An 11,075-nucleotide genomic window follows, 5' to 3' on the forward strand; every position below is an offset into this window, starting at 1 on the left:
TAATATGTATTGTGAGGAGGATCTTGTTCTATTCTATTAAACCGATCATAACTTTGTTTATTGCACTGATGTTGAAGATCTTGTGGTTTGCAATGAATTTTGAGTATGATGCAGATAATTGGAGGCTGTTCATTAACCAGCCCAAAATATGTAACGTGTTCAGCTGCACATTTCCTTTGCATCTGTGCCAACTGGTCATTCTGTCTAGTTAAAAAACACCTATGAAAAAAAACTGTATCTTACTGAATATCTGTATTTTTTAACGTGGCATCACTGAATTCAAACATTCAAGACTTGAGAGATTCTCAAGTGCTCAAATTTTACACTATTCATATTCTGATTAAAATAAACTTAAAAAAATGTGGACAAGCGGTTTTTATGTTTTTAATCATATTTTTAATAACAGTATTACCATCCCCAGTAGCAAGGACTTTTTTTTAAATTATGATCTTTTCCTAAAATTGCATAAACAATAATCTCATGGCTGAAAACTTTGCTTTCACCATTTTTCAGTATTTTCATCTCTTGGCAGTATGTTATATGACTTTAGCTGCCAATGACCTGTTTTTGAGTCCGATAGCTGTGATGTCACAAGACAGTACTGGTCAGTTTTAATGATGGTGCTGATGAACATTTCTCATGACACTGTTGGAGCAACATTGACAGGGAGACTCAGTACTAGTTGCTTTGATTTGGTTTGGTAAAACGCCTACAAGAAGAGAGAAGCGATCACCCCCGATCAGACTGTTAGCACTCTGTTAGACCTCTGCCTCACCACCACACATTTAAATACAACAAGGGTTTTTACATGGACCTTTACATGGAGGAAGTGGAAAGGAAGGCTCTTGGCTCTTTCAAAGGAAGAGTACCCAGCCACTGGTACAGATATGTAGACGACACCTGGGTCAAAATCAAGACACAAGAAGTGGAATCCTTCACTACGCACATTAACGCTGTGGATAAAAACATCAAGTTCACCAGGAAGACACAAAGGACAACTGTTTGCCTTTCCTGGACTGCGCTGTGCACATTGAAGAGAACGGCAAACTCAACATCGAAGTTTACCGGAAGCCCACACACACGGACCAGTACCTCCTGTTTGACTCCCATCACCCTCTGGAACACAAACTTGGAGTAATTAGGACCCTACACCACCGGGCAGAACATGTTCCCTCTAAGCCTGAAGGAAAAAAGAAGGAACACACGCATGTAAAGGAAGCACTCAAAACGTGCGGCTATCCTAAATGGGCGTTCTTAAAGTCAGCAAAGAGGCACAGAAAAGAAGACCAGACACCAGCGAGGGAGGATAAGAAGGACAGACGCAACAACTTTGTCATCCCCTATGTAGCCGGTGTGTCAGAAAAACTCAGGAGAGTTTTCTCCAAGCATGACATCCCGGTGCATTTCAGACCCAGCAACACGCTCAGACAAAAACTGGTTCACCCGAAAGATAAAACACCAAAACACAAACTTAACAATGTGGTGTATGCTGTACAGTGCAGCGAGGAATGCTCAGACCTCTACATTGGAGAGACCAAACAGCCACTTCACAAGCGCATGGCACAACATAGAAGAGCCACCTCCACAGGACAAGACTCAGCAGTCCATCTGCATCTTAAGGATAAAGGACACTCTTTCGAGGATGCTAATGTTCACATTTTGGACAGAGAGGACAGATGGTTTGAAAGAGGAGTGAAAGAAGCCATCTATGTCCACTGTGAGCGACCATCTTTGAACAGAGGCGGTGGTTTACGACACCAACTCTCTGCCATCTATAATCCAGTTTTGAGATCCCTTCCCAGACGCCTTAACGCCCACTCACATCCTGGGCCATCTGATCTCAGGAATTTGCATGATAAGGTGGGGCCAGGTTTCACAATGAACCCACCCGAAACTCTGGCTGATTGGGACCCACACCCAGTTTCACACCTTGGCTCAGGCGATTAGAGGATCATCAGGGGGTCCTTTTGTCCCTCTGTGGGGGGTCACTCCCACTAGGTTTATATCTGGGACTCTCCACCATTTGACCTTAGAACTGAAGAAGCTTCTCGGATGAGAGGTGAAACGTCTTCAAGTAACTTAAAGAAGTCCAGACGCTTTTCTTTGCAAGCTCCTTTGACTACGATGACCTGGATGACTGAGAACCTTCACAGACACTCGTTAGACAGTTTCCCCCCAGCAATAAAGATGTTTCTTCTAAAAAACTGTTCCACTGTTTTATATTCAGGAAAACAAGTGCAGAAGGACTTCTCCATCACATGCGGTCAACATTGTGTATTTTTTTTTATATCATATGCAAAATGGTGTATCTTATGCCCGCCTGCTTAACATGTATGGGTCTAATTTAATTTGTAATGATGCTATGGTGTGTCGATTTGTCAACAACATACAACCTGTTGCTGTATGCAGTGATTATGTGTGTGTGCAATGTGGATACTGATATGTACTAATGAGAGTAATAATAAAAACAACATGAGAGCATGATTTAATCGAGTCAATGGTATTTATTATCAAATCTCGTATATATATATATATATATATATATATATATATATATATATATATATATATATATATATATATACATATATAGATTCATAACATACTTTGTTTAAACATAAATAAAAAACATCAAACATTAACCAGTAAAAAAAGACATAAAATATTTAACAGTAATAAAAGAAAAGAAAAGAAAACAAAACAATTTAGCAGCAATAAGTGAAAAAAAAACCCCATAACAGTAGAAAAACACCAAACAGCAAATATTTTTAGCAGAAGAACAATTTCTGCAATAAGAAAAAAACCTGAATTCAAAAATCCAACCACTCTACAGGACCCCCCTTTAATTTGTTAATTTGACAGTCTCGGTCGTTGTGTCCTTGGGCAAGACACTTCACCCGTTGCCTACTGGTGGTGGTCAGAGGGCCCGGTGGCGCCAGTGTCCGGCAGCCTCGCCTCTGTCAGTGCGCCCCAGGGTGGCTGTGGCTACAATGTAGCTGCCATCACCAGTGTGTGAATGTGTGCGTGAATGGGTGGATGACTGGATATGTAAAGAGCTTTGGGGTCCTTAGGGACTAGAAAAGCGCTATATAAATACAGGCCATTTACCATTTACCATTTGTTTTTTTTTATTCTTTATTTTTTTTTAGTGTACTATGTCGCAGCGGTCCACCAGGGGTGTTCTTTTTTGGTGTGTTTTAAAAAACCACGGTCTTCAGACAGTGACGTTAGAAAACGTCTTGTTCTGCTCAACGTATGCCCCGTGAGAGCGAGCGCGTCTCTAGGCAGAAACAGCGTTTTATACACACCCATACTAAATGCAGCCAGGGTGGTATACGTGAATGGATCAACTTGAGTACAACCCAGTAGCGTGTCACGATAAATGCTGCATGCTTTACGCAGGACATCAACATCGTTAACACAGTAACGCCTGAGTTCAGCCTGAAAATCAAAGGGATTCTGCGAGGCAACCTGGTACCATTCCATGAATTGCACCTTATCGCTTTCAGACATGTGCTCATAGCCGTAGAAGGAGGGATCTGGGTATGGGCCCACATAACGCTCATTATCCCTCGTATTAAACCTGTGTGGGAAATGGCTCTTCTGCAGGTCTTGAAAACCTAAAGCAGAGGGTATTTTGGCAAGGCCCATGGGCAAAAAGCTGAACGAATCAATCCACCGCTGGTCATAGTCCCTGTCATGCATTAAAATCACACGGCTGCCGCTCATTATGACACTAGGTGTTATGCTCTGTCTGACAAAGTACTCGAGGAGTATGTAGTTATCAAAGCCAGATGCATTATGTGCTATGAAAGTGTACCCACGAAACCTTGGGCGTCTGTAATGCTGCACAAACGCCTCCACACACTTTAATGTATTCAATCTGAACTTATTGCCCTTCAGATCAGACGCACACACAAAGTTAGCCTCGTGTTTACCGTTGTGGTACCGCGTCTCAAAATCATATAAAATGTATTTATCGTTAGGCTTCTGTTTTTCAACAGGCTGTATGAAACACTGATGGTCGGAGTCTCCTGCTAATTTAGGTTCGCGGCAGTGCTCGCATCCAGGCTGCGCACATTTGTGTGGCAATTTCTTGGATTCTCTATATGTGGTGCCACAGTGCATGCAATGTTTCATATGATCACAGGGGATCATCAGAGAATCTCATCATAAGGTATGTGCACCAGTCTTAAGCGAGACCCACCACTACTGTTCTGAGCTACCGTGACAATAAACTCTAATTCATCATCACCGATAGATTCATCATTACTCTGCATAACTTGTGCAATTTGATCGAGAAACAGCTCCGGATCATACCGATCATCAGCGTTTAAAACAGCCTGAACATCTGAAGCCAGCGAGGGGCCACGCAGGACCACGTTTAGAACACTGCCCTATTGGGATCCCGCCACAGCTCTGTCTATCTCATTGGCTAAGCACTCGCGCAGGCACTTGTTCTGGATGATCGAGACTTATACCTCTAAAATCAAGGCGTTCACGCAATTCGCGAGCATTAAAATTAGATATCTCTCTAATGTGTGACTGAGAGCGACTGCCGGACCCAGACTGCACAACGGGCTCAATTACAGTAGTATCTGTTTGTGAGAAATTTACAATGATTGAGGGTGTGTGTGGTGTTGCAGCATCACCAGCGGAGCCCGGACACGCATGTGTGGTTGAAGTAATAGTAGAAGCGGTAACAGGCTCAATAACAACTGCAGTAGCTGCAGCAGAGGTGACCCGGCTAGATTGTGCATCAGACGCAAAATCACCAGCAGCACAAGCTATATGGTTAGCATCAGTAACAGCAACGGCCCGAGCAACACCTGCTGTACTATCACTATTATTAGCAACAATAGCCCCATCAGCAATAGCAGACGTAGGAACAGTCTGACAAGGATGTGTATCAGATGAGGCTGATGCAGGCACCCTATTAAGTCTAGCTATAATATTGTCTAATTTTTTATCTGTTTCTTCAGCCCACTGCATAAAAGTCTCTAAGTCAAAACATCTAACAGGAGTGGAGGTTCCGTTATTATGTTTAAATAATTTATTTGGAGGGTCCATGGTCTGGATTTTAAAAGTCAGGGACTTGAAATTTTGCTGCAGATGTTGTCTAATGTACTACACACTTTGTTTATGAATTTGGTAAACTGTTGCCTTTGTACCTGTGCTTCTTGGTGGTATTGATTGAGTCTAGCTTCAATCAAACATAATTTATCAGCTATTGAAGCTATATGACTTTGTTCAGTAGGCTGAGCGTCTGGAAGCTTCATGTAAGCATCATACGCCGCTGATATTTGAGAGTCTGTTATGCCGCCTTCTTCGAAATCTATGTGTGAATCAACGCTCTTTCTGACACATTCTGGGGTGGTGGGTATATGAACTAGATCAAAATCTGATATACTGTACTCAAAAACATCAGAGAAATCACGAGGTAGCCACTCACTCGGGGGTGTTGCAGGTTCGCTGATGAAGATCTGTTCTGACTCTCCACTGTTGCACAAAGCTCCAGGTTTTTGTTGTTCTGGGAGGTCGATACTGCTTAAACATTCCAAAAACGTCTGGAATCGTATGGTGTCCTGATCATTATGAGGAGGGGTGCTGTTCTGCAGTCTGTGAAGATAGATAGACATGTGTTAAAACATTTTATACATGTACCCATTTCAAACTGAATAAGCGTGTCTCCCTCTCTATCTCTTTTTATCTAATTTATATATGCCTATGCTTACCTTGTAGTGTGCGTTATTCGGGATGGTCCTGCTCCTCCACACACACGGTTCTCTGGCGTGTGTAAAACGGTCAGTTTAGAACATTTGTAATTGTTTAAACCCCTTTTAAATTTTTTTTTTCTTTTTAAAAAATAATACACAACTATACATCCCGTTGTATACACACCTGATGTAAGGTTGGGCTCTGTGGTCGCGGTGTCTGAATGTTTTCCTGCTCAGTTTGTTAACCCTGGAACAAATCAAACAAAAACGTTATTACATCATTTAAAACAATCGCTAGTTTAAAACATACATACGTTTAAAAACCCAGTAATGCTGTACACACCTTGTGCCTGTTAGAGAACTAGTTCCAGCTGTAAAAGCGCCCGTTTCTAAAGAAAAGGGCCCTGGGCCGTTCTCCCGAACTCCTAAAAATTAAGCTTTTGTTTTAGGAAAAAAAATCGTTTGAATATCCTATAATATGTTAACATAACACTTTTTAAAAATCCAATAATAGGTTTTGTTTTACTTACCGTTTACATGTCCATGTTATAAAGAACAATGTTAGTGTTGATGATCGCAAAGAAAATGGTGTGCCCTGCAGCGAATCTTGAGGCGTAAATGGCTCAGGGTTTCGGGCTCTGAGCGTGTTTTTTTTATATAGGGTGGGTGTTTCCAAAAAGAAAAGGTATGTCTCCAACCAATTTAAATGAGACCCTTCAGGGCTTTTGTCTTCTCAAGGAATTACAAAGGAGCCGATACTTCAGACAATAGGCGGGGTCGCCACCCGATTGGTAGCTACACCTGCCCCATTTACCTTGTCGAGGAATTACAAAAAGAGCCAATACCGGCCACTTTAAACAATAGGCTGGGCCCTTGTTCGCATGGTACTCTCAACTAGTGATACCCAGCGGTGGGCTTTTGCAATCCTGAACAAATTCAAACAATTAGCCAGCTGTTGAAAAGTTGGAGCGGGTCTGGGCGACTGGTTTTAGAAGTATCACTGTAGCGTTTATTTTCTAAAGGGCTGAATGTTATTTGCGACTATCTGTTGTGTTAAAAACTACTCTGAAACCATGAAACCCCTTACAGAAGAAATGGCCCGTTTGATCCGTTTTTAAATAAATAAAATGCTTGCATCGGTGCATGGTGTGACACCAGAATCACAAAATGAGTGTATTTAAAAGACGATTAGTTTGAAAAGAGCGATACTGGCTGCTTATAGCATTTATTTTCTAAGGGACTGAATGCTATTTGTGACATTTACTGTGTTAAAAACTAGCTGGCTGGCTTTGTCTCACTCTTAGTTCAACATTCCGAAATCCCGATTTTTAAATAAAATGATCGCATCAACCCTGGAAAGAAAAACTAGTTAAATTAAAACTAGGGGTTTGATTAAATGAAACGCTTGTGAACATGCTGACATCACCCATTCAGAAGAAATTCCCATTTGTGCCATTTATCAAATAAAATGCATGCCTCACTGCAAGCTGAGACATTGTCAGATTTAGAAAATTAGTGTGATTAAAACACTATTACCAACACTTTTGACTAGAGCACCCCCTCTTTGTTAAGGCGCACTGTGAACCAAAACAGCTTCCACTCCGCCAAGAATGAAACAAGAAACAAAGAATTGCTTTTAAGAACACATGCATAACTGAATGTTGCGATACACCTAAGTGATAAAAATAGTTTAATTAAAAACCCTATGGTTTGATTAAATTAAAACCCCGTTAAAAACCTATAAACTCATATAACCCCTCTGATCCCCTGTGGTATTTCCACACGAACAACCATACCCCCACCACACCTGAACGCGCATGAGCACACGCACGAAACCGGTCAAACCGGTTGTCAAACCGGTTTGGTTGGCCGCCATCTTGGACTAGTGCCATGTATTATGTGAACTTATCCAAGAATTTTAGAAACTGCACCTTTGGTATGAATTTTAAAATCCTATGTCAACTCGTTCTGGGGTTATGACATTCAAGATAAAACAAAGCGATGGTTGAGTTCGGCAGGTTGGAGACTTCTGTGAACAGTGTTAAAGAGATGCTTCAACAGGTTTCTAAAGAAAAAATGAACAAAGATCAAACAACCTTGCTTGAAAGTTTCAAGGATGCTTCTTTTCAGGACTTTGCAGACTGCACTTGGACGAGATGGCCGATCATTACTGAGAATAGCATTAATGAAGCGGAATAAAGAAATGAAAAGGTGACTCTCACATATGCTGCTATGATCAAAGCATGGTTTTAAAATGGCTACAGTGTAGTCTCATTGTGTATCATCTGGTGGTTTAAAGGCAGAGTCGGTGAAAGCGACACTGTTAGCCAGATCAGGAGCCTTAAAATAAAAGCAAATTTTACAGGAAAAAGAAGCTAAAGTAAAAAAGGAAAGAAAAGAACTGGAGATAAAAACGGCTGTAACAGTTTCTAATGCTTAATTTTAGCTTTAACTACTATTAAAGCAGTTGTTATAGCTGGTGGCTAGTAGAAGCTACTAGTGAAAGGGGTTCGTGCCTCAGAGCATCTATTTGTGATGGAAGGATCAAGAACCTAAGAATCCCTTACTTACCAGCAGCCAAGGACAAAGCAACGACATTTAACGCCCAAAGATTAACAGCTACTCAGCAACAAACAAATCAAATTTGAACCATTAGAGAAAAAAAAATACTCAATCTACAGCTACTTTTAGTATCCATCCATCTTCATCCGCTTTATCCGAGGCCGGCCTCATGTACTGTTTTTCCATGTAAATTAGGTGCAGCTATTGATTAAACCTATTTCCCGTTTTCCTAGCAAAATATTAAAAAGTGACGATTGACCCAAGACTTTTGTATAGTGCTGGAAATAGTTGGGGTTTTTTTGTAAATCATACAATTTTAAATTCTAAATCTTTTCAGTTTTTATTCTTTAAACATTTTAGTGTTTCAGGAGATCAATCCTGGATTTATTTTTTATTTGTTTGTTTGTTTGTTAACAATAATAAATCTTTTTGGATGTCAGAAAAACAACCTTCTGTCTTCTGAGTTGACACAAGGACAAAGTCATTAATATAAAAAACAGAAAAACCATTAATGCTTCTAATGATGTCAGTGACACACGTTGTGTAGTTTACATTATTGGCTCTAAGAAGACGGGAAAGAGCTTGGGTTTGGAAAAATGCTGTGGGTGGAGTTACAAACACAGTTTGTACGTCATGAATCAGTTACCCTGACCTTCCAATGACACCAGTCTGAAACATTCTGTGGAAGCTGGTTTCTGCTACTGGAAACAAAAGAGTAACTCCAAGAATAACTCAACATTTCAAGTTAACAAGTAGAAATTTAAGAAAAAAAATTGATGTTAAGTTAAAATTTTGAGTTAGTAAAATAAGTTAAAATTTCTAGTGAGCATTGCCAGTCTTGAATTACGTAATTTCTTCCGCTTCTGCTTCAAGAGTGACAAGGACATTACGTAACTTCACAGCACTTCCTGACTGCCAGGGCTAACTTGAAATTTCGAGTTCACTCGTCAGAGTTAAATGACTTATATGAGACTGTGAGACTTGGATCTGACAAAAGAAGCATTTGAGTTATTTAGGTGTAGGCTCTGTGACGAGCACTTCCTGCCTCAGTGAACACAGTTTTTTTATTAATATGTATTGTGAGGAGGATCTTGTTCTATTCTATTAAACCGATCATAACTTTGTTTATTGCACTGATGTTGAAGATCTTGTGGTTTGCAATGAATTTTGAGTATGATGCAGATAATTGGAGGCTGTTCATTAACCAGCCCAAAATATGTAACGTGTTCAGCTGCACATTTCCTTTGCATCTGTGCCAACTGGTCATTCTGTCTAGTTAAAAAACACCTATGAAAAAAAACTGTATCTTACTGAATATCTGTATTTTTTAACGTGGCATCACTGAATTCAAACATTCAAGACTTGAGAGATTCTCAAATTTTACACTATTCATATTCTGATTAAAATAAACTTTAAAAAATGTGGACAAGCGGTTTTTATGTTTTTAATCATATTTTTAATAACAGTATTACCATCCCCAGTAGCATAGACTTTTTTTTAATTATGATCTTTTCCTAAAATTGCATAAACAATAATCTCATGGCTGAAAACTTTGCTTTCACCATTTTTCAGTATTTTCATCTCTTGGCAGTATGTTATATGACTTTAGCTGCCAATGACCTGTTTTTGAGTCCGATAGCTGTGATGTCACAAGACAGTACTGGTCAGTTTTAATGATGGTGCTGATGAACATTTCTCATGACACTGTTTGATCAACATTAACAGGGAGACTCAGTACTAGTTGCTTTGATTTGGTTTGGTAAAGAAACTTTTACTTGAGGCAGATGAAACTGTGGTGTCCTTTGATGTAGTCTCTCTCTTCACTTGCATACCTACAACTGAGGCAGTGGAGACCGTCCTAAAACGCCTACAAGAAGAGAGAAGCGATCACCCCCGATCAGACTGTTAGCACTCTGTTAGACCTCTGCCTCACCACCACACATTTAAATACAACAAGGGTTTTTACATGGACCTTTACATGGAGGAAGTGGAAAGGAAGTCTCTTGGCTCTTTCAAAGGAAGAGTACCCAGCCACTGGTACAGATATGTGGACGACACCTGGGTCAAAATCAAGACACAAGAAGTGGAATCCTTCACTGCGCACATTAACGCTGTGGATAAAAACATCAAGTTCACCAGGAAGACACAAAGGACAACTGTTTGCCTTTCCTGCGCTGTGCACATTGAAGAGAACGGCAACCTCAACACTGAAGTTTACCGGAAGCCCACACACACGGACCAGTACCTCCTCTTTGACTCCCATCACCCTCTGGAACACAAACTTGGAGTAATTAGGACCCTACACCACCGGGCAGAACATGTTCCCTCTAAGCCTGAAGGAAAAAAGAAGGAACACACGCATGTAAAGGAAGCACTCAAAACGTGCGGCTATCCTAAATGGGCGTTCTTAAAGTCAGCAAAGAGGCACAGAAAAGAAGACCAGACACCAGCGAGGGAGGATAAGAAGGACAGACGCAACAACATTGTCATCCCCTATGTAGCCGGTGTGTCAGAAAAACTCAGGAGAGTTTTCTCCAAGCATGACATCCCGGTGCATTTCAGACCCAGCAACACACTCAGACAGAAACTGGTTCACCCGAAAGATAAAACACCAAAACACAGACTCAACAATGTGGTGTATGCTGTACAGTGCAGCGAGGAATGCCCAGACCTCTACATTGGAGAGACCAAACAGCCACTTCACAAGCGCATGGCACAACACAGAAGAGCCACCTCCACAGGACAAGACTCAGCAGTCCATCTGCATCTTAAGGATAGAGGACACTCTTTCGAGGA

At 40.8% G+C, this 11,075-nt stretch overlaps 1 long non-coding RNA gene across 1 annotated transcript; it reads right to left on the reverse strand.

Annotated features, from left to right (window-relative positions):
- Positions 1-4,456: 4,456 nt before the first annotated feature.
- LOC113017954 (uncharacterized) lies at positions 4,457-8,048 on the reverse strand. Its single transcript, XR_003271628.1, has 4 exons — positions 6,061-8,048; positions 5,902-5,964; positions 5,736-5,787; positions 4,457-5,619 (listed from the first exon to the last, which is right to left on the reverse strand). It is a non-coding gene; the product is annotated as an uncharacterized LOC113017954 (long non-coding RNA).
- Between the last annotated feature and the right edge of the window lie 3,027 nt (positions 8,049-11,075).

The sequence above is a fragment of the Astatotilapia calliptera genome, chromosome 3, assembly GCF_900246225.1.
Source record: "Astatotilapia calliptera chromosome 3, fAstCal1.2, whole genome shotgun sequence".
Lineage (NCBI taxonomy): Eukaryota > Metazoa > Chordata > Actinopteri > Cichliformes > Cichlidae > Astatotilapia > Astatotilapia calliptera.